This window comes from Diabrotica virgifera, chromosome 6 (assembly GCF_917563875.1).
Source record: "Diabrotica virgifera virgifera chromosome 6, PGI_DIABVI_V3a".
In the NCBI taxonomy this organism is placed as follows: domain Eukaryota; kingdom Metazoa; phylum Arthropoda; class Insecta; order Coleoptera; family Chrysomelidae; genus Diabrotica; species Diabrotica virgifera.
The window spans coordinates 221,949,007-221,970,798 of record NC_065448.1 but is presented as its reverse complement, the minus strand read 5'-3'; the positions used below and the strand labels follow the sequence as shown (position 1 = coordinate 221,970,798).

General features: G+C 31.7%; 1 protein-coding gene across 2 annotated transcripts in view; it reads right to left on the bottom strand.

Moving 5' to 3' along the window:
• Positions 1–21,792, bottom strand: part of LOC126886732 (apoptosis-stimulating of p53 protein 2) — a 953,306-nt gene that overhangs the window by 702,353 nt on the left and 229,161 nt on the right. The window lies entirely within an intron of this gene.

Genomic DNA, 21,792 nt, shown 5'->3' with positions numbered 1-21,792 from the left:
TTCACAATTATAGTACATACTTGTGGTATAAACAATAAACCAAGCAATAAACACAGCGGGGGTTAACCACAGCTCATCTTACCGTCGATGAACAGTTATTGCCATTTTGTGGATGATATCCTTTTAAAGTCTACATGAAAAGCAAACCAGGAAAATATGGGATTCAGATCTGGTGTCTGCCAGATGTTGATACCGCTTATTACAAGAATTTTCAAGTGTATTTGGGGAAACGAGGAAATACTCGAACCGCGACCAAGGAAGAAGGGTAGTTTTAGATTTGATTTGCATTCTGGACCTGATCACGAAATTACCACGGATAACTTCTTCACTTCATTGGAATCAGCAGATCTTATCGACAAGAAACTAACACTATGCGAAGCGCTAAGAAGGAATACAACATGCAACCCTCCGAAGTTTATGCCTGATCGAAATAGTTATATTATAGTTATATAATACGTCCCAAAAGTAAACAGAAGTTTTATACTCTTTCCTTCGAAACAACAACATTCCGCACCAAAAACAGAAAAAAATCAGATTATCGAACAGCAAGTCCACTTGGTACCATATATAGTCATCATGTGAACAAGTCAAATTCGAGCTCAATGGTACCTAGAGCATAAGACATTGGATATTTTAGACATCCATGTTTAAGTTCACATTATTCATCTATGTTCCCATGAAGGGTTGGTTAATTGTAAAGGGTTTTTACCCACATATTTTTGTATATTGGTGGTTAGCATGTTAGATTCACGTAAGCACTGATGATGACAGATGAACGGTCATCCGATCGAAAACTAGTTCTGAGATGTAGCCCTTTTTAGGGATTTTAACAAATATACCTTTTATAAAGGATTTTATCGTTTTTGTAATATATGGTATACAGCCAACTACAGGAATAGCTATTTGTATAACAAGGGAGGAAAGTGCTACTTTTCCTCCCGAGAATGAAGTTTACTGCCCGACGCGTAGCGGAGGGCAGTAATCATTCAAGGGAGGAAAATGCACTTTACTCCCATGTTATACATATGGTTTTTCCACCTTCCTCAAATAACAAGTCATTTTTTCATTTTTACTTAATTTATTTATGTAACTACCCAACAAAATTTATTAGAACCAAAACTAACAAGTACGTACAATATAACTGTCAACTGTCAAATATAAGTCAAATTAATAATGCAAACATTGTTAAATCAAAATAACAATTTACTGTTTTTTACCATTCTGCAAAATACAGAGTGTTTTATAAATAAACGGTAAAATGTATAGAAACTTACGTAATAGAAAATAGATATTGTACAGGGCGTCAATAAGTTACATTTCATGAATGAAATACCATGACGTCACTTTTACTTTTCCTCCCTAGGGAGGAAAAATATTTTCCTCCCTAGGGAGGAAAAGTACAACTTTGCTCCCTACAATCAGGTCCGGAAACGTATACTTTCGGTAGAGGTAGGTGGAAAAACATTTTCCTAGTGGATATTTTCATTATTTAATTTTTAATAAACGAAAAATTCTCCACCCAGGTGAGATTCGAACTCACGACCTTTAGGTCCAAAGGTAGGCGCTCTTACCACTGAGCCACAGAGGGGGTTTATCTTCAAAATTATAACACAGCAAAATTAGCAAATATACAAAAAAATACGGGTGTGATAATTCTCCTCATCTGGTACTAGGTGTTTTAAAATTGGCTTGGTATTAGGAAGGGATGATTTAAAATTGGCATCATATGATGATGCAAAGTGCTCAAAATAGAACACAATGGACAAAAATGAGGGAGGCCTATGTCCAGCAGTGGACGCAAAGGGCTGGATGATGATGATGATTACATATACATTAAAAATAAATTGTCAGTAGTAAGTACACGAGAGCTCTAAAATGATCGATTTGTATCCCGAGTGACACTTTGACAGTTTTAATTTCACGACCCGAAGGAGAGTGAAATTATGTCAGTGTTAGTACGAGGGAAAAACAAATCGATAATTTTTAAGAGCTCGACAGTAATTCGGTAAGATTATTTCATGAATAAAATTGTCGTTTTAAATCATTTTAACTAATATTTTATTTATATCTTCACAGAATATTTGCTAAGCCTTTTTCTTGGTATTCTCTGTGAGAAGTTCTAAAACATTAATAAATTGTCATTAATGTTACTGAATATATTTTTGTGTAGCAACGAAGGACATCTGACGTAATACTTGACGACGGGAAATTATCAAAAATTATCGGGTATAATATCACAAGAGAGTGAGAATAAATTGAAAATAATGCGACAGTTTTTCGAAAATTTGTTGTCTGGCAATAGACACGAGAGCCCGCAGGGCTCGAGTGGCTATTGCCCAATGACAACAAATTTGAGTAAAAATGAAGCATTATTTTCTTATTTATTCTTACTGTCGTGTGATATTCGTAAGATTATTTTTTAATACTTATGTATATTACGGATATTTTCTTAAATGTGACAGTTTTCAAAACTAGGAAACTGGTTGCCATTAAACAGAAGCAATGTACTTAAAACAATTCTATCGGTAATTTTCTACAGTAGATAATTCTCAGTATAATTTTAATCTGATTGGACAGTATTAAACACGTGATCAAATATCTTACTATACATACGATTGGAAGTTAAAATCATCAAAAAATAATCGCTGTAATTTTTTATTTCTGTAGCCTTCTATTGCTCAGAATCTCTATGAATGAACGAATCCTGTATACTGTAAAAAGAACAGGTCTATTGTAACTCTTCTTCAGACTCAAACAATTGTTTTACAATAACAGATCCTTTTCTGGTTTCCATGTTTGCATATTTATGATTGATGAATTTCTCTTCCTGTAATATCCGTGTGACACACGTACACTGTTCAAAATTGGGCCAGGAAACCAGGAAACAGTATTATCTATGTAAATGTAGGTCGACCGCGTCCCTTGCTTTTCAAATATTTATATTGTTTGGTTTGCTTACACTGAAAATTACTTCACAAGATTATATTCAAGAAACACACTTTAATTGCTTGCCACCTTGAATTTCGAGTATTGTTCTGAAGCGATTTTCTTGTGGAATCTTCAAGGTAATTTACTATTTTTGTTAGGAAAAAGCCACAGTTTTACACTGGCGAAGCGTCCATGTAACTACTGTTACCACTGGTAACAGTTAAAAATCTTACAAATAAAATATTTTATGACTACTGTGAAAAAATTCCATTTATTTTTTTTTTTCAACAGAAATATTAGTGTCAATAGTAATTTAGTAAAAAGCCAACTATACGCACGAAAATATTGGCGAGTTTATGCGACTCGGTTGCAGGTTACGTTGTTACCACTTTTATTTGTGGATACACATGATGGTCCATCGGTTATCGTCGGAGACGGCTCGTGGCTGAAATTTTTGAAGGCGAAGGCATGGGCGCCTTGTTGGTATTAGTAGGCTTGTTACCACTTTTTGTTTTGGTTACTACTCGTTAGTACCTATTACAGTGTGCGTGCAATTAAACATGGATGAGTGTCGTTGACGACTTTTTTTTTGATATTTTTGATAATATGATTATCCAACTAAAAAATAGGTTTTCTAATTTATAGCAAAAAATTTTTAGATGGGGCCTTTGTATCAATATTTAACGTCTTCAGAAATTGATAATGCATTTCAGTAAAATCAATGTTTATTTTTTTAATATAACATTTTTCTGTTTTGTGACAGCAGTAAAATGTATTTAGAATTAAACAAATTACATATATTCATCTTTTTGTGTCAATTAATTTAATTAAAAAAAAAAAATTAGACACACTGTATAAATAATTATGTTGATGTTTATACTAGTGAGTAGAGAATTAAATACCTTTTCAAACGAGCTATCACATGACCCCTATTCACATGACGCCCAGATGGACGAAGTCACTAGTATGATACATATGCCAAAAAATTGTAATTTAAAAATAAAAATCGACCTGTTTCGGGATTTTTCCTTAAAGTAACCTGTTTACGAAATAATGAATTTATGCGTTACTTTATGGAAGCACTGTAGTTCAAAAATATAGTTGATAATTAAATGAAATGTTTACATGTTTTATAACGCACTCCCCTATAAAAGTAAATTGACTCTTCCGTGTCGTGACAATTTTTTGAAGTTATACTTCTTTACCGGCGATAGAGGGTGAATTTTTATATGGTAAAACCTAGCGACCGGGCGCATGCGCATTATAACTTTGTTCTGATTGGATGTTCAAATGACATGTCAAAAATTATTAAATATGGCGGCTGTGGCACAGCTGTAGTTAGATTATAGTTAGATTATTTATGGTTGTTGCGTTTTAAAATTTGTGTGAAAAGAAACAACAAACAAAAGTTAGTTAATAGTTATACTGCCTTTTTAAATAGTTTTCATATACCTATATTTTTGGACTTTTGGACTATTTTGGACAAGCAAAACTCATTCTAATTTGGTAAGTAGTTTTTGTTATAATCATATTGTAATTATACATTTGGATTAGGTTGAAATACATACATTTATTTTCTCAAGAATGCGGATTTTAGAGAGAAATCCCAAATTAGGTTCGATTTTTATTTTTAAATTATGATTTTTTGGCGTAGATTTATTTATCTAGTAGGTATGTAATGCTTTGATTTACATACTTAATTTGATTACCAACAAAAGTTCTACCAATCTTCATCTAATATATGGTTTTCTTACTGTTTTGTTATATTTTTATATTTTCTTCCACAAAATTTAAACTACATAATTTAATTTTCAAAACAACTGTCAAACTGTAAAATGTTCAGTTACCGTATTTTTCCACATTATAAATAATGTGGGATTGGACGAGTGAGTCTACGCTTCGATTACGAATCAAACCGCCACGAAATTCACGGGTTCAATTCCCGATGCAAGTTTTATTTTTTTATGCATGTTATGATTGTAAGTATATTTGTTATATAATTTTTTTTTCAGAAAATGCGTATTTAACAACAATTATTATCGTTTAGAAATAATTTTTTCTTTGTGGCATTTTTCAATGTGTTTGTGTGCGTTTTATTCTTCTATTTTTTTAAATTTTTGGTATTGTCTTAAAAATCACATAATATGTAGTAGAAGTATAACTTCTTACGTGCGTACAAAGTACACAGACATTCTTGTCATTTTACTGTAATAGGACAATTAATACATCGCCACTATAAAAGCTTCGCTTCAAAAAATAATCATAAAACTAACTACAAATAATGATAAAAGCTTTCACATCACATTTGTTTAATTGTATAAGTTATATTGTGTAATAAAATAAAAGACTTTTGTTTTCCATGATCTATTTAACAAACCTCTTCGAGAATATTCGGTACCTTCGTTAGCTATTACTAGAGAGACGTAAAACAAACATTTCCTTCCCTCACTCGCTATAATTACGTTTTATCAAACTTTCTCCACTCTGACTCGTCCTGTCGTTTAGTTGAATTAGTTGATGGGCTCGTCCCTGACCCATCCGTTTCGTATCCGCACCCATCAACGGTTTCTGAAGTCGCCATCATCATCGAGCAGCCATTCATAACGCGGATGCGGATACTTTTCCTCATCTTCACTTTAGCTCTCCGGCGTTCCGGACCGTTTGGGATTTATTATCCGAAGGAGGTATGGCTAGTCACAGACACCTGCCCGAGCAGATTTCGCTAATCTTGCCTTATGATGTAGAAGTTATATTACAGGGTTGTGCAAAAAGTTGCTCTACAATCAATACTCGTTTACGAGGGATGTACGATTAAAAGAATATCATAATATCAGACAATCAAAAACTGTTTTATTATTATTATATAAATATATAAATAATCATTTCGTTGCAAAACGACACCAAAAGCCGTCTTATATTGTAACGTTTAAGTTTTCCCAGTGTAGATTTTAATTCAATCCCCATCTTTTCACGGCTTCTACTTAATTGCCTGTAGACCTTAGGACCTATATCCGCGTGTTTTTCTCAAAAAACATATGTTGCGTTCGAATGCCATATTCTCTTCATGAAACCCGTCTATTTTCACACTCAACGTGGAAATTGGAATCTAGAACTGGAAAAAATCATTAACACTTAATCCACTAATAGTCATAACTCATTTGAGGATTATGGTTCTGAGACTATGCTGCGATGTTGATAAGGTCCTTTTTGCATATCTTTCACGACCGTTGACAAAGTCGCGTACCCACGCCATCAGTTCTTATTTAAGCAGAAATCTGAGAAATCTTGGCATTCGTGAGTTAAACTTTGTTGCAGTAAGTTAAGTCGTTTGAGTCATGTGGTGAACGTTAGTTATTTTGTGATGGACCAGCCTGGATTTTCTTCTGGTAAGTCTTTCTTCTTCTTCTTCATGTGCCATCTCCTCTAAGAAGGTTGGCAACCATCACGGCAATTCGCACTTTCGATACCGCTGCTCTAAAGGGATCAGCAGAAGTGCAATTAAACCAAGCCCTCAAATTGTTTAACCAGGAGATGCGTCTTCTTCCGCGACTCCTTCTACCCTGTATTCTTCCTTGTATTATTAATTGTAACAAGTTATAACGCTCGCCCACCATAACATGTCCCAGATATTGCAGTTTTCTGACTTTAATTGTATTTAAAATCTCTTTAAGGTAAGTCTTTAAAAAACCTTTTTTCTTCATAGAACCCTCACTGTGAATAATTAATTTTGTTCACAGGGCTGGTTCCAAGTCCCAGTTACCACCTATCGCTAGTATCTGAATCCACATTACACTGTGGCCAAAGTTATTCTTTGTCGCTCCTTTTATTTCAACTTTGCCGCGTACGTATTGTGTAAATATTGAGATTTCGTTTTGAGAATTTTAATAAATGTTTTATTAGAGTGTACGATGTTGCATTTTATTTAATTATTATTTACAGCTCAAGACTAGAACAATGTGGTTTTGTCGTAGCAGTGTTGCTAATTTTTCTATTGTTGTGTTATGTTTCGTTAATTTTTCCTTTGAGAGTTTAGCGGTCAAAACTCCAGGCGCCCAATGTTTTCGTTTGTGTATTCAGTATTTACGTTTTCTTAGAGTCCATGAGTCAAACCATCAGTTAATGTTATCTATTTATCTTTTGTCTATCGTCGTTCCATTAGCTCTATTCGCATATCAATATTTATTTATTTAACAGCACAAGCGCAACACAAAGAACCACGCCCACATCTCTTCCGACTGAGCAACGTGGCCTTTGTTTCGTCAATGTAAGCGATTGGACCTTTCCATCTCCGGTCATTCCTTATTCCATCTAAGGATAATATTGTCCTGATCCTTCTGGCTCAGCTCCCATGACCTCTTGTCCATCCGATCGTTATAATATTTCAGTTCGTTCATAGAGCACCATAAACACTCTAACCGAGTTCAAACCTTCTTAGATTATCATCAGAAAATGTATATATGACTTTCTCTGAACCAACTAACGAGCATTTCGGGCTGTTAGCATAGAATCGCAACGAAATAACGTGGCATGGGTGTCGTAGCGATATCTACTAAAAGCAAGCGAAAGTTTTACTTTAATAAAATATATAATAATATGTAATATTAAAATAAAACTTTATTGGGATCATTTTTCTGAACGAACTGAAATATAAGATGGCTTTTGGTGTCGTCTTGCAACGAAATTATTATTTATTCGAGATGAAAATAATAAAATACTAATTCACGAAAAGGATGTCAAAAAGAGATGGAGAAAGTATTTTGACAGTTTATTAAATGAAGAATTTGACAGACAGCCTGTGGAGTTAACGGAGACAGTAACAGCAATGGTTACCAGAATAACAAACGAGGAAGTGGCTCAAGCGCTTCAAAAAATAAAGAAAAGAAAAGCAGTCGGACCAGATGATATTCCTGGGGAAGTATGGAGAGCATTGGGAGAGACAGGAATAAGTTGGCTAGCAGGTCTATTTAATAGAATTAGGGAAGTTGGACAAATGCCAGACGAATGGAGAAGCAGTATATTAGTACCTGTCTACAATAACAAGGGATACATACAACAATGCACAAACTACAGGGCTATAAAACTACTTAGCCACACCATGAAAATATGGGAGACAGTAATTAATAGACGGATACGTGAAGAAACCGATATATCCGATAATCAATTTGGCTTTATGCAGGGCAGATCAACAACAGATGCAATTTTCATTCTAAGGCAACTGATGGAAAAATACAGGAATAAAGAGACCAACGCTCATATGGTATTCATTGATCTTGAGAAAGCATATGATAGAGTTCCTCGAGAGATTCTGTGGTGGGCACTCAATAAGAAAGGAGTCCCTGGCGAATATGTAAAGATTGTGAGAGATATGTATGAGGGAGTAACGATAGTGTTAGAACAGGTGTGGGAGAGACTGATAAATTTCAGGTGAAAGTAGGATTGCACCAAGGCTCGGTGCTTAGTCCTTATTTATTCTCATTAGTTTTGGACTAGATAACAGCGAAACTACAGGGTAGTATTCCATGGTGCCTAATGTATGCTGATGATGTAGTGTTAATAGGAAATAGTGAAAGAGACTTAGAACAAAAACTGGAACAGTGGAGACAAGCTCTGGAGGAAAAAGGTTTAAAACTTAGTAGGACAAAAACAGAGTATTTGGAATGTTCATTTAAAGATGGAGTTACTACAAATAAAATGGTATCTTTGGATGGTGAAATGTTTGTGAAAAGCAATATTTTAAGTACCTAGGATCGGTATTACAGAGTAATGGAGAAATAGATGGAGATGCATGCAGTAGAATTAGGGCTAAATGGATGAAGTGGAAAGAAGCGAGTGGTGTGTTGTGTGACAGAAAAATTCCAATAAAGCTGAAGGGAAAATTCTATAAAACAGCCATAAGACCGGCTATGATGCACGGAACTGAATGTTGGGTAGTGAAAAAGAAAGAGGAACAACGAATGCATGTGGCGGAAATGAGAATGCTTAGATGGATGAGTGGAGTGACAAAGAAAAATTAGAAATGAGTATATTAGGGGAAGTCTAGGTGTGGCACCAATTGATGCCAAAATGAGAGAGCATAGGTTAAGATGGTTTGGTCATGTTCAACGTCGAGACGTTGATCACCCAATACGAAGAATAGCTGAAGTGCAGATTCCTGGAAGGAGTAGGAGAGGAAGACCAACTGGGGGGAGACGATAAGGCAGGACATGTTGGTAAAGGGGATTAACATTGATATGACCCAAGATAGATATGACCCAAGATAGAATTGTGTGGAGAAATGCAATTGGGAAGCCGACCCCGTATAGGGATAAGGCAAAGAGAATGATGATGATGATGAGTGTTTAAAAACTAAAAACTTCATTTAAAAATGAAGTCGTCCTCGATTTTACTATATTTCAAAAACTGAATTCATAACTTAAGAGGATGGGTACGTATTTTCGGCTGCAATGCTATTCAAATGGGGATTCATTCTTTTCGAATCCTGAGAAAACTAATAAGTATTTTTGAAAAATTTAAACGCAGAATGAAAGATTACGTTATTAGTGAGGGCCGAAAGTCCCTAAGAACTTCTATAATGTTTATTTTAATAAGTTACAGAAGTGAAAAACTAAGAGAAATTTTAGTGTGATTTTTAATTTCAAATATTTCATTCAAAATAAACTTTTCATTTATTTTAAGGGACTTTCGACCGTCGGTAATAATTTAGTCTTTCATTCTGCGTTTAAATTTTTTAAAAGTATTTATTAGTTTTTTCAGGATTCGAAAAAAATGGACACCGTGTCCGTGGTAATATTTTCCAAATCTATCTTTGTCTTACAACGCACTCAGTCGAATAGAATATTGTCAGCATATTGTCAGTCAGACAGTGAAAATCAGTGACAATTTTAAATATTTGACATGGCATCGGGAATATTTTGAGTTGTTGATTAAATAATAAATATTGATATATAGTGTAATAATTTAATAAATAATTGATTTAAGACGTGAACTTAATAAAAAGTTATTTATTGTGTATTATTTGTGGAAGATCCAAGCAGAGAATACATCAGGATAATATATTCTGTGATCCAAGTATTTTGTTGTTAAATATGTTCAAAATTGTAAGCGTTCCATAGTAACAATATATTATTAAAAAATCACTTTCCCTCTTTTCTCGATTAAGTATTAGTTTTTGTTTGTACATAAGTATAAATTATTACAATCACTGAATACATAGTTAGTGAAAAAATTATCACATTTATTAACTGAATTATTAATTTGCAATTATACAAATAACAATTATCCAAGAACATTCAAAAGCCATCTCTTTAAGTTAATGATGACATTTTCAAGTAGAATGACATTCTAGTAATGTTTACATATCCATACCAGTGTGAATTTTACTACACGTAATTTGCCGTGTAACGACAGAAAAAATAGGGATACCCATGGCCTTAAAGACATATTTTCCTAAAATAAAAATTTTTTAAAAGAAAATTATACTTGAGAAAATCGTTACTGTCCTGGCCTATTATCGAGAGACATAATTTTTTCAGCGTTATGGTCGACTTTAGAAAGTTGTAGTTCCAACAAGTTACCTCATTATGTACTAAAGTTTCAATTAAAAAAAATATAAGAAATTTAAAGAGCCCGTTTGAGCGTTAACAGATTTTCAAAAATTGATTATAAGTTTTCTCGTTATCTTGAATTATATAGTAATTAATGGACAAGTAAGTTAATGTTGAGAAAGTTGAGGTAAAGGAAAGTTTCGCAGTGTGCTTCTTTTGTCTAATAGTTTTTTAAGAGGAAAAGCTCGTTAAAAAATGGGGAGAAGTTTATTAAATGGGTGAAAATTTTAATGTAATTAAATAGTTGAGAGAGTGACTAACAAGCAATAAAATAACTCGTTAACGATTTTTTTAATAAGATCATTATCATCATCACAGCCTCAATGCTAGTGGATTATGGCAGTGTCGCGGCATATAGTAATCCTTTTTCGAGGTGGATTATTCCTGTTTGGTTTATATCTTATAGATTTATATTATGTGTCTTTGCAGCGTTGGTTATGTATTTCCAATTTTTTCCGTTTCTGCATCTTGTCTTTAAGTCCTTTCTTTTTATTATTTTTATCTGGTTCCACCATCTTATCCTGAGTCTTCCTCTTTTTCTGGGTTCCAGGGATGTACATTTTGTGATTCTTTTTATCATTTTTGTGGGTGCTGTTTTCATTATGTGGACTGCCCATTCTAGTCGTCTTGCTTTTATGTATCTCACCTCCCATTTCTTGTTGAATTTCTTTATTGGTCTTCATTTTTGTTTCTCCGTCGCTTGTTCTTTTTGGTCCCAATATTGATCTCATTATTTTTCTTTGTACTACTCTTAGATCTGATCAGTGTCTTATACATTCTGATTTTTGTTTGTCTGCTGATGTTTTTGGATCTAGAGTATCTAATTGTTTATTCCGTTCAAAAGCCAGATTCCACCATCTTATCCTGAGTCTTCCTCTTTTTCTGGGTTCCAGGGATGTCCATTTTGTGATTCTTTTTATCATTTTTGTGGGTGCTCTTTTCATTATGTGGACTGCCCATTCTAGTCGTCTTGCTTTTATGTATCTCACCTCCCATTTCTTGTTGAATTTCTTTATTGGTCTTCATTTTTGTTTCTCCGTCGCTTGTTCTTTTTGGTCCCAATATTGATCTCATTATTTTTCTTTGCACTACTCTTAGATCTGATCAGTGTCTTATACATTCTGATTTTTGTTTGTCTGCTGATGTTTTTGGATCTAGAGTATCTAATTGTTTATTCCGTTCAAAAGTCAGATTACCCTTCTAGATTCTCTCCTGTATTCTGTCTCTGCTGCTTTTTCCTATTGTTACTCCTAGGTAGTTGAATATGGTTTTTCTTCAAATTTATATTTTCCCATTATTATTAGTCCTATACCAGCTTTCCCGTTCAATTTCATGTATTTGGTTTTGTTTTCATTAATTACTAATCCCAACTTTTTTCCTTCTATGTACATCCAGCTTGTTTGCGACTTTTATTTTCTCTGCTACAACTGTTAACCCCGATAAGTCGGCCCCCGATAACCCGGAAGTCCGGCTAGCACGGACCGATTTTCATCAGACAAATATTTCAACAATAAAAATGTAAGTAATATAATATTTGAGAGATAATGTGTATTTGTGTAATTTGAACTATGCGATAGTAAAAGTGACTCATGGCACACGGCAGCAGAGCGACGCCGATGTTCATTGTCTCGGATTATCGGAAACACAGGCACCTGCAGTATTCCTTTATTTATTTCAAACGGTCTTTGTTTAAAAAAGACTAGAAGACTATTTAAAAAAATCTTTTTTAAACAATGGTCTTAGTTATTACTGTTCTTAAATAACATAACATCGTTCCGATTGTGACTGATTGTGACGTTTAGTTAGGTTTGTGTTTGCGTGTTTTTAGTAATTTTGATGTGTAGGTACTGTGCATATGTACATATATTTCATGTTATTTCAATTATATCGGAGTTTATTTGTAAGTATACTTTATTAATTTTTACCATATTCTCCGGCTAACCCGGATTTTCGATAACCCGGATCGGCCGCGTTCCCGATTAATCCGAGTTATCGAGTATATCGATGTAGTAGCATTGCTAACACTGGTACGGATTTTTTAAAAACGCAAGCTGTAGAACTTATCCTTTTCCCTGGTAGACGTAAGTAGATCATTCACACGCTCCAGAAAAATACAGAACTCGTCGACACGAATTCGGAAAATAAAAAGGGCCGCTTTTGTTTAATTAACTATATAAATTATATGGTTTCGCATGAAGGGTGCAAATATTACGTTTTAAACACAAAGAATGAGTCATTTGCGACTCAGAAGCCATCGTAATAAATTTGATTTATCCCTGCGCCAGTTAATGGTCTTGAAATGTAAGAAATTAAACAGTTACAACGGACCTTTTTTGCTCTAATTTATGGAAATATGGAATATTTTGAAATAGTAGTCATGTGTAGTCAAAGACAAAACGTATTGTCAAGCAACGGCGTAACCAGGATGATCCTAGGGGGGTGGGGCGGGGGTTACAACTACTGAAGAGTCTCTAAGGGTATGATGTTCAGCGTATAGAGCTTAAAATTCATCCCAATGGAGGGGGTTATAACCCCCCAAACCCCCCTGGTTACGCCTATGTTGTCAAGTGGAGGCCACGAAAAGAACCACTACGAAAAGAACAAAAATTTTGACCGGTTTAGTATTCATTTTTTGAAAAAAAAAATATTTAAAAAAAATCAAAATTTTCTAAATTTTCGTAAATTTTATTGTCTTTTGATAACTCCAAAAATACTCTATAAACGTAAAAAATGATAGAGAACGAAACGAAATTTGAGTTTTTTTTATTTTTGTACGATAAAAAAAACCGAGATAGAAACGTGTAAAGCCTATATTTTACTGCGAAAACCATGTCCTTTAACATATATTATCTTTAAAAATAAGGGATTTGAAAGATTAAATTTAATACGATTTTATAACCCTTGAAATAACCTTCTTATACTAGTTACAATCTATAGTGTGTCGCGTTTAAGATAAAGACCCCTATATTTCGGCTGAAATTACTGAAATTTAAATTTTAAAAGGGGCCTACTGCGAATCCAGAGAGTGGATTTTCGATATTTTGCTTCGCGTTAGAGATATCGGAAAAAGTTATTTTAATAAGTTTTTCCAAATATTATTATAACCCGACATATACCAACTTTCATGGCAAAATTCGCACTTTTAGTTTTTTCCTAAACCAAAACCAGTTTTAGGTTTTAGGATCCTGACTAAAAATACTACACTAAAAGTGCGAATGTTGTCATGAAATTTGGTATGTGGGGTTATAATAATATTTTGAACTACTTTTCCAAATAACTTTTTCCGATATCTCTAACAGGAAGCAAAATATCGAAAATTCACCCTGTTTGTGGTCTCGTTTAAAATTTAAATTTCAGTTGACTATCTTAAAAAATGTCTTCATCTTAAATGCGACACGCTGTATATTGTAGAAAAATTCCAAATACTAGCAGGAAGACATTTTTGATTATTATTATTATTAGGTATATGAATTGGTTTTTAAATGCAAAAATTATGAACAAGACAATAATTTTAACTTCTGCATATTTGCATATTAGATATATTCTTCTATATCTATTTTTAGAAAAATTTGCATCTTTTTAAATGTATTTTATTTTTATTGTTTATTTATATGTTACGGGCAATAACGTAGATCCGGCCAATAACGTTAATAACCGGTCAATATCGACAATGGCCTGTTGAATTAGTCATTCTCGACAATGGCTGGATATTAACGTTATTATAGAAACTGGACATTGATGATAATGTTGTTCTGAAGCTACTTCCTTGTGGCATATTCCCATATAAATAGTTAATCATTGATGATAATTTTAAATTCTTGATAACATTTCCATCATTGCCCGGTCAATTTCAACAATACCCGTTGTTAATCGGTCAATGCTGAGACTACTCGTAAAAGATAGGTTATGTTTTTTATTTGCTTCATTTCTGTGCTCGTGCTGAAATTACTCGTAGTAAATTTATGTAAAAAGTGTTACAAAATGTCATGGTTCACTATCTTGTCAAAATAAAAATAATTAGCTTTCAAAAGCTATCTCATATAAAAAAATAATAGGACATCATACCTAATTTTACTTATTTATCAACATTGACCATTTGATTTTGGCCACTGTCGTTATTGACCGGTTACTGATGAAAACTCTAATTTTTTTTTACAACATTGGCCAATAGCTGATGTTATTGTTGTTAATGGTCGGGCATTGTCGCTAATAACCAGGGGAAATGGACATTCACGACAATGCCCGGTCTTTAACGTTAATGGCCAATTTACATCATTGTCCGTAACATACTCGTATACATTAACGTATTGTGTGTGCATCTAAAAATGGCTGTTTTATGTATATTATGACATTTTATTGTGTTTTTACTACGTAAAAATAAACATACTCGTATATATCTATCTATATCTATCTAATGTGTTAATCAATAATTAGATTATGTAAATTTTTTTAAGAGCATAGGCAATCAAATTTCGGCTCCAATGCTTTTTAAATTTATTCTTTTCAAATCCTGAGAAGACTAATAAATATTTAAAAAAAATTTAAACGCAGAATGAAAGATTACATTACTACAGAGGGCAGAAAGTCCATTAGAATGAAGAAAAATTTTCTTTTGAATGAGATATTTGAAATTAAATATTACACTAAATTTTTTCACGCCTGTAACTTATTAAATTAAACATTATAAAAGTCAGGGACTTTTGATCGTCGGTAATAATGTAATCTTTCATTCTGCGTTTAAATTTTTCAAAAATATTTATTAGTTTTCTCAGGATTCGAAAAAAATGAATGAATTTAAAATGCATTGGTTCCAAATTTTGCGCCTGTCCCCTAAGTGAAAAACAGTGGATTTGGTTGATTGGTTGCCGAGATATCGAAACTTAAAGATGGCATGCATTTGCCGCCTTACCATAAGTGATAGATGGCTCTAAACCCTTGTCTTGTCAAGGACTTTTTATATAAAAATTTTTGCGTGATGCGTTTAGTGACACCATGCATAAAAATGACAAAAAACACTTAAAAGTCGCACGAGGTGCATGGGAGTTATGATGGGGGCATCCCTTTAGAGAAGGGGGTATAATTTTAAATAATTCCGCAAGTTCTCCTAGTAGACCGATTTTATTTTTTTAAAAGTGCGTTTGACAGCACAAGTTTTTCTTTATATTTATTTATGAAAAAACGTTCGACTATTAAGTGTTTTTATTTTGTGCCCAGCATAATTATGTAAATTGGCAATTTTTTCTCGGAACCTGGATTGCAAAATTATTGTACACAAACTATTAAATCGAACAAAATTTAGCACACGTTTCAGTCGTATTATTAAGTTTTTATAGGCGGACTATGAAAGCTGTAGGTTATGAAAAAGTTCTTCTTCTTCTTCTTCGTCTAGCCATTCACGTCCACATCTGAACATAAACCTCTTCAAGTTTTCCTTTCCATTGTTTTTTGTTGTACGCTAATTGTAGCCAATTTTTCCCGGCAGTTCGTTTCAGATCATCTGTCCATCTCATAGGAGGTCTGCGTCTGGGTCTTTTGTGTTGGTCTTCAGGTTAGAATTGTTCTGTGTCATTTGTTTAGATCGCTCCTCTACATGTCCAGCGTATTCTCTTTCCAATTTTAATGATTTTTGTACCACATCTGAGACTTTGGTTTTCTGTCTTATCCATGTGTTTGTTTTCCTGTCCTTAAGTGGTATGCCAAGCATTGCTCTTTCCATCGCATCTTGAGTGACTCTGAGTATGTACATATTCTTTGTGATTGTCCATGTTTGTGCCCCATATGTTAATATCGGAATAATGCATGCATCAAAAACTTTAGATCTAAGATGTAGTTGAATTTGCTGATTTCTGAGTATATAGTTTAGTTTGCCAAATGCTGCCCATGCTAACATTCTTCTTCTTTTTATTTCTTTCGTTTGAATTTCCCTATTTAGTATTATTTTTTGTCCTAAGTAGTATATATATTCTGCAACTTTTTCTATAACTTTGTTGTTTTTTATTGTCATCGTTTCTTCGGAGTGCATGATTTTTGTGTTGTTTAAATTCATTTTCAGTCCTATTTTAGAAGATTCTGTGTGTAGTTCTGAAAGCATGGTTTGCAATTCTTGTAGGTCAGTGGCTATCAGGATTATGTCATCTGCAAATCGTAGATTACTGAGGTAGCGGCCATTGATGTTTATTCCCTTATATTTCCAATTTAGGTTCTTAAAAACGTCCTCTAAAACTAAGGTTAACAGTTTGAGTGATAGAGTGTCTTCCTGTTTGACTCCCCTCTTTAATGGTACAGGGTTCGTATATCCATTTTCATTTAGGTAGTATGTAGCTGTAGGTTAGTTCATAGTTTCTTTTATTAAGTTAATATATCTGCTGTCTATTCTACAATTTTGCATTGTGTTGCGTGTGTTCTATAGTGTCGAAAGCTTTTTCGTAGCCTACAAATGCTATGAAAAAGTTATGTATTTAAAAATATTTAAAGGACAAACTCTATTGTTTGCACTTTTGTTCCCAATTATTAATATTTTTTAAACAACAAAACATTACATTTTTTATTTCTATCTAGTCAAATACATAGGTATATGTAAAATTAAAAAACGAAACTTTTATCTTTTATAATTTTTTTTTGTAGGAACGATATCTCTCGGGGTATAGGCACAAATATGAGTGCAAAAGACAAAATTTTTTGATTTTTTCCAGATTTTTTTAAATACAAAATTAAGAACAAAGTTTTCGACTGTCACATATCGTGATTATTGCTACATGGTACATCCTAAAGTGATTCGAGCAACAATTAGACTCCTATGGAAAATGTTCAATTCAAAATAGATCCACCCGGACTATAGACAGTGTTATTTAAATTAACTAAATTTAAAATATTAAAATTTTTATATTAAATAACACAAAATTTAAAAATCCTTCATATAAAAAGTATTACCTAGACAAAATTGAATATCTGATAGCATACCAAAAATGATCTACCCTTTCTTCTGATTTACAAAATTATGCATAAAAAGTCTGCACATTTGTATATATTAAGTATATGATTTGATAAAAATTTGCAGATTTTTAAAAACATTTTATTTTTATTGTTTATCTGTAGTATATCCTTACATTACCTATTACTGTATTATTTATTTCTACTACTTTTGTGTGCATTTAAAAATGGCTTGTTTTATTTCTACTGTGACAAGACATGTTGTTTTTACTACGTAATAAAAAAATATGAAAAAAATATTTTTAAGAAACGCTTTTCTTTAGTTACGAGTGACTAAAATTAAACATATTATAAAAAAAATCAACTAAAAAGCAAAAAATTAAGGAAATTGAAAAAATCTAACACATTCGTCAAAGAAAAGCGTGGCACGTCTTCATCGAATAAACGGTTTTCGCACCACGCTTTTCTTTAACGAATGTGTTAGATTTTTTCAATTTTTTTTATTTTTTGATTTTTAGTTGATTTTTTTATAATATGTTTAATTTTCGTCACTCGTAACTAAACATTAATATAAAGTTTCACTCGTAACTAAATATTAATAACTAATAAATAAAAGCGTTTCTTAAAAACATTTTTTTTCATATTTTTTTATTTTTTACTTTTTAGTCTTACAATTTTCAAACATTAAAATATATCGTCATGTTTATTAAAATATGTATAAAACATATGATGTACAAACATGAAAAGTAGTCGGAATCGGCAAAAAATTTGAAACTTTGTTGTTTATTTATGAAGCATAACGTAAACAATTAACGTAAAAAGTGAAATTATGTATAGTTCATATAATTAGCTACAATCTGTAAAACTTTCAAGTTTCTTCATTGTAAAAAACAAGATAATTTAAGCATTTTTCGTTAAAATCGTTTTTTATTTAAACAATTAATAAACAAAAAAATTTTTATTGACTATTCGTGTATTGTTCTTCGGAATGCATATGTCTGCAAAGTTTTAGTCATTTGCATTGAAGAAAAGGCAGTCAAATTAACGCCCAAAGATTTGACCCAAACGATTGAACTAAAGATAAGCGTTTAATTAATTAATACGACAAAACGAATTCTAATGTTAATTGTAGCACAAAATGTCTCTACCGGTGGTTTTTCTGAGACTACAATAAAAACACGAATTTTTTTAATTCGAGTTTTATATATAGAGAAATATATGAGCGTTCAAAATTTTAAACTTTACTGTTTATTTATGAAGCATGACGTAAACAATTAACGTAAAAAGTGAAATTATGTATAGTTCATATCATTCATTAGCTACAATCCGTAAAAGTTTCAAGTTTCTACATTGTAAAAAACACAAGAGAATTTAAGCATTTTCCATTAAAATCTTTTTTTTTTTGTTATTTAAACAATTACTAAACATTAAGAATTATTGACTATTCGTGTATTGTTCCCGCGAATGCATATGTCTGCAAATTTTCATTCATTTGCATTGAGGAAAAGTCAGTCAAATTAACGTCTAAAGATTTGATGCAAACTACTGAAGCGAGTGCATATAGGTTTTCACTTCGGAAAAAATCAAACAAGATAGAACTTTTTGTAATTTCATTAAGACATGTTTAATAAACAACATATCAAAAAGTTCTACTCGAGAAGTGGGTGCTTCCGTTTTTAATAAACAAATGAACTGAGAAATTAGATGTTTTTCTAAATAACTCCGAAAATATAAATTTTAGAAAAAAACTGACTTGACCATTGAAAAATTCAGAAAATGTTACAAAACAAGAATGTGTGTGTACTTTGTACGCACGTAAGAAGTTATACTTCTACTACATATTATGTGATTTTTTAGACAATACCAAAAATTTAAAAAAATAAAAGAATAAAACGCACACAAACACATTGAAAAATGCCACAAAGAAAAAATGATTTCTGAACGATAATAATTGTTGGCAAAAATTTTAAATACGCATTTTCTGAAAAAAAATTATATAACAAATATACTTACAAGCATAACATGTATAAAAAAATAAAACTTGCATCGGGAATTGAACCCTTGAATTTCATGCCGCTTTGACTCGTAATCGAAGCGTAGACTCACTCGTCCAATCTGACATTACTTATCATGTGGAAAAATACGGTAACTGAACGTTTTACTGTTTGACACTTGTTTTGAAAATTGAATTATGTAGGTTAAATTTTGTGGAAGAAAATATAAAAATATAACAAAACAGTAAGAAAACAATATATTAGATGAAGATTGGTAGAACTTTTGTTGGTAATCAAATTAAGTATGTAAATCAAAGCATTACATAGGTACCTACTAGATAAATAAATCTACGCCAAAAAATCATAATTTCAAAATAAAAATCGAACCTAATTTGGGATTTCTCTCTAAAATCCGCATTCTTGAGAAAATAAATGTATGTATTTTAACCTAATCCAAATGTATAATTACAATATGATTATAATAAAAACTACTTACCAAATTAGAATGAGTTTTCTTTGTCCAAATTAGTCCAAAAGTCCAAAAATATAGGTATATGAATACTATTTAAAAAGGCAGTATAACTATTAACTAACTTTTGTTTGTTGTTTCTTTTCACACAAATTTTAAAACGCAACAACCATAAATAATCTAACTACAGCTGTGCCACAGTCGCCATAATGAATAATTTTTGACATGTCATTTGAACATCCAATCAGAACAAAGTTATAATGCGCATGCGCCCGGTCGCTAGGTTTTCCCATATAAAAATTTACCCTCTATCGCTGGTAAAGAAGTATAACTTCAAAAAAACCTTATATAAAGATTTTTCTAAAATTAAATCTGTAGCTTCTATAATTTTTTATTTATAACGCTAAAGTCACCCTTCTCACAAACATTGGCGCACTGGAAACTAGCGTATGGCAAAATGCACGGTTGAGATATTTTAATGTAATTCTTTAACTAATCCATCAAATGAAATTTTAGAAATTGGACATGAAAGAAGAATAATTAAACTATCTTATGGCTATAATAAAAAGAAATAAAATGTATGGGCATAAGTACGGTGTGGGCTGAAAGTGAGACTTACATGAATTTTTTTTAAAAATGATTTAAAAATGTGTAACTAATATAATCTTCCTTATAGAACTCTCAAATTTTGCACAACTTACCTTCCAAACATCTTGCTAAACGATGTTTCATTCAAAAAAATCTCAAAAATTTAATTCAAATGATACGACGCCTCAAAGAATGTAATTTTTGAAAATTTCATAGTTTTACAGAATTAACACCATTTTAAGACGGTATTACTCAAGTTTGAACAGGTCTATCACAGTTTTATAGGTGTTTTTTAAAGCTTAAGATGGAGTCTTTAAAATGCACTAAATTATTTTACTTTAGAAATAAAATACACTATTTATTTTTGAGAAAAATAAGAAAGATAACAAAAATGTAATACAAAAACCGAAAATTACCAGCTAAAAAAATGTTTATACTAAGTGATCAAAACTGTTTTCTGTAAAACTTACCTAAAATACATTTAATAATAAGCTTCAACAATAATAAATGTTCAACAAAAAAATTTTTTTTAGCTCTTATACAGTATGTCTGCGTAACTTGGAACCTATTGATAACTTTTTTATTATCAGCCTTACGAAAAAAAGTTATTCCTTATAAAATACTCTGCATCATATGATATATGATATGATATTATATTATAATCTAAGATTCAACCATCAAATATAAATTTTTTTAATTTTATACGTGGTATGTCAAAAAATATGAATTTCACTCAAGAGTAAAGTACCTTTATAATTCACAATATCGAAAATTCTTATTAAGAAAAGTTGTTTGGAATTAAAAATATGTTTCAGTGTTCAAATACATCCTTCTAATTAAAATATTGTGAATAATAAAGGTAAGTCCTTAACTCTTTAGAAAAATTTATGTTTTTTACATACCTCATATAAAACTGAAAAAGTTTGATATCTGATAGTTGTATCTTAGATTTTAGAACAGATAGAGCATTTTATGAAGAATAACTTTTTTTTCGTAAAATTGATAATAAAATAGTTACAATAATTAATTATTCTAATAAAATGATGATGGGTATTCGTAACTTGAGAAAAAATTGATTTTTTTTTCGATTAGAATGATGTAATTGTATATTAAAATATAGTTCCTAATTTCAAACAACTTTTCATAATAGCATTTTTTGATATTCTGGAATATAAAGGTACTTTACTCTTTAAAGAAATTCATACCTATTTTTGACATAACTCGTATAAAACTGATAAAATTTAATGTCTGATGGTTGAGTTTTAAATTTTTGACTATT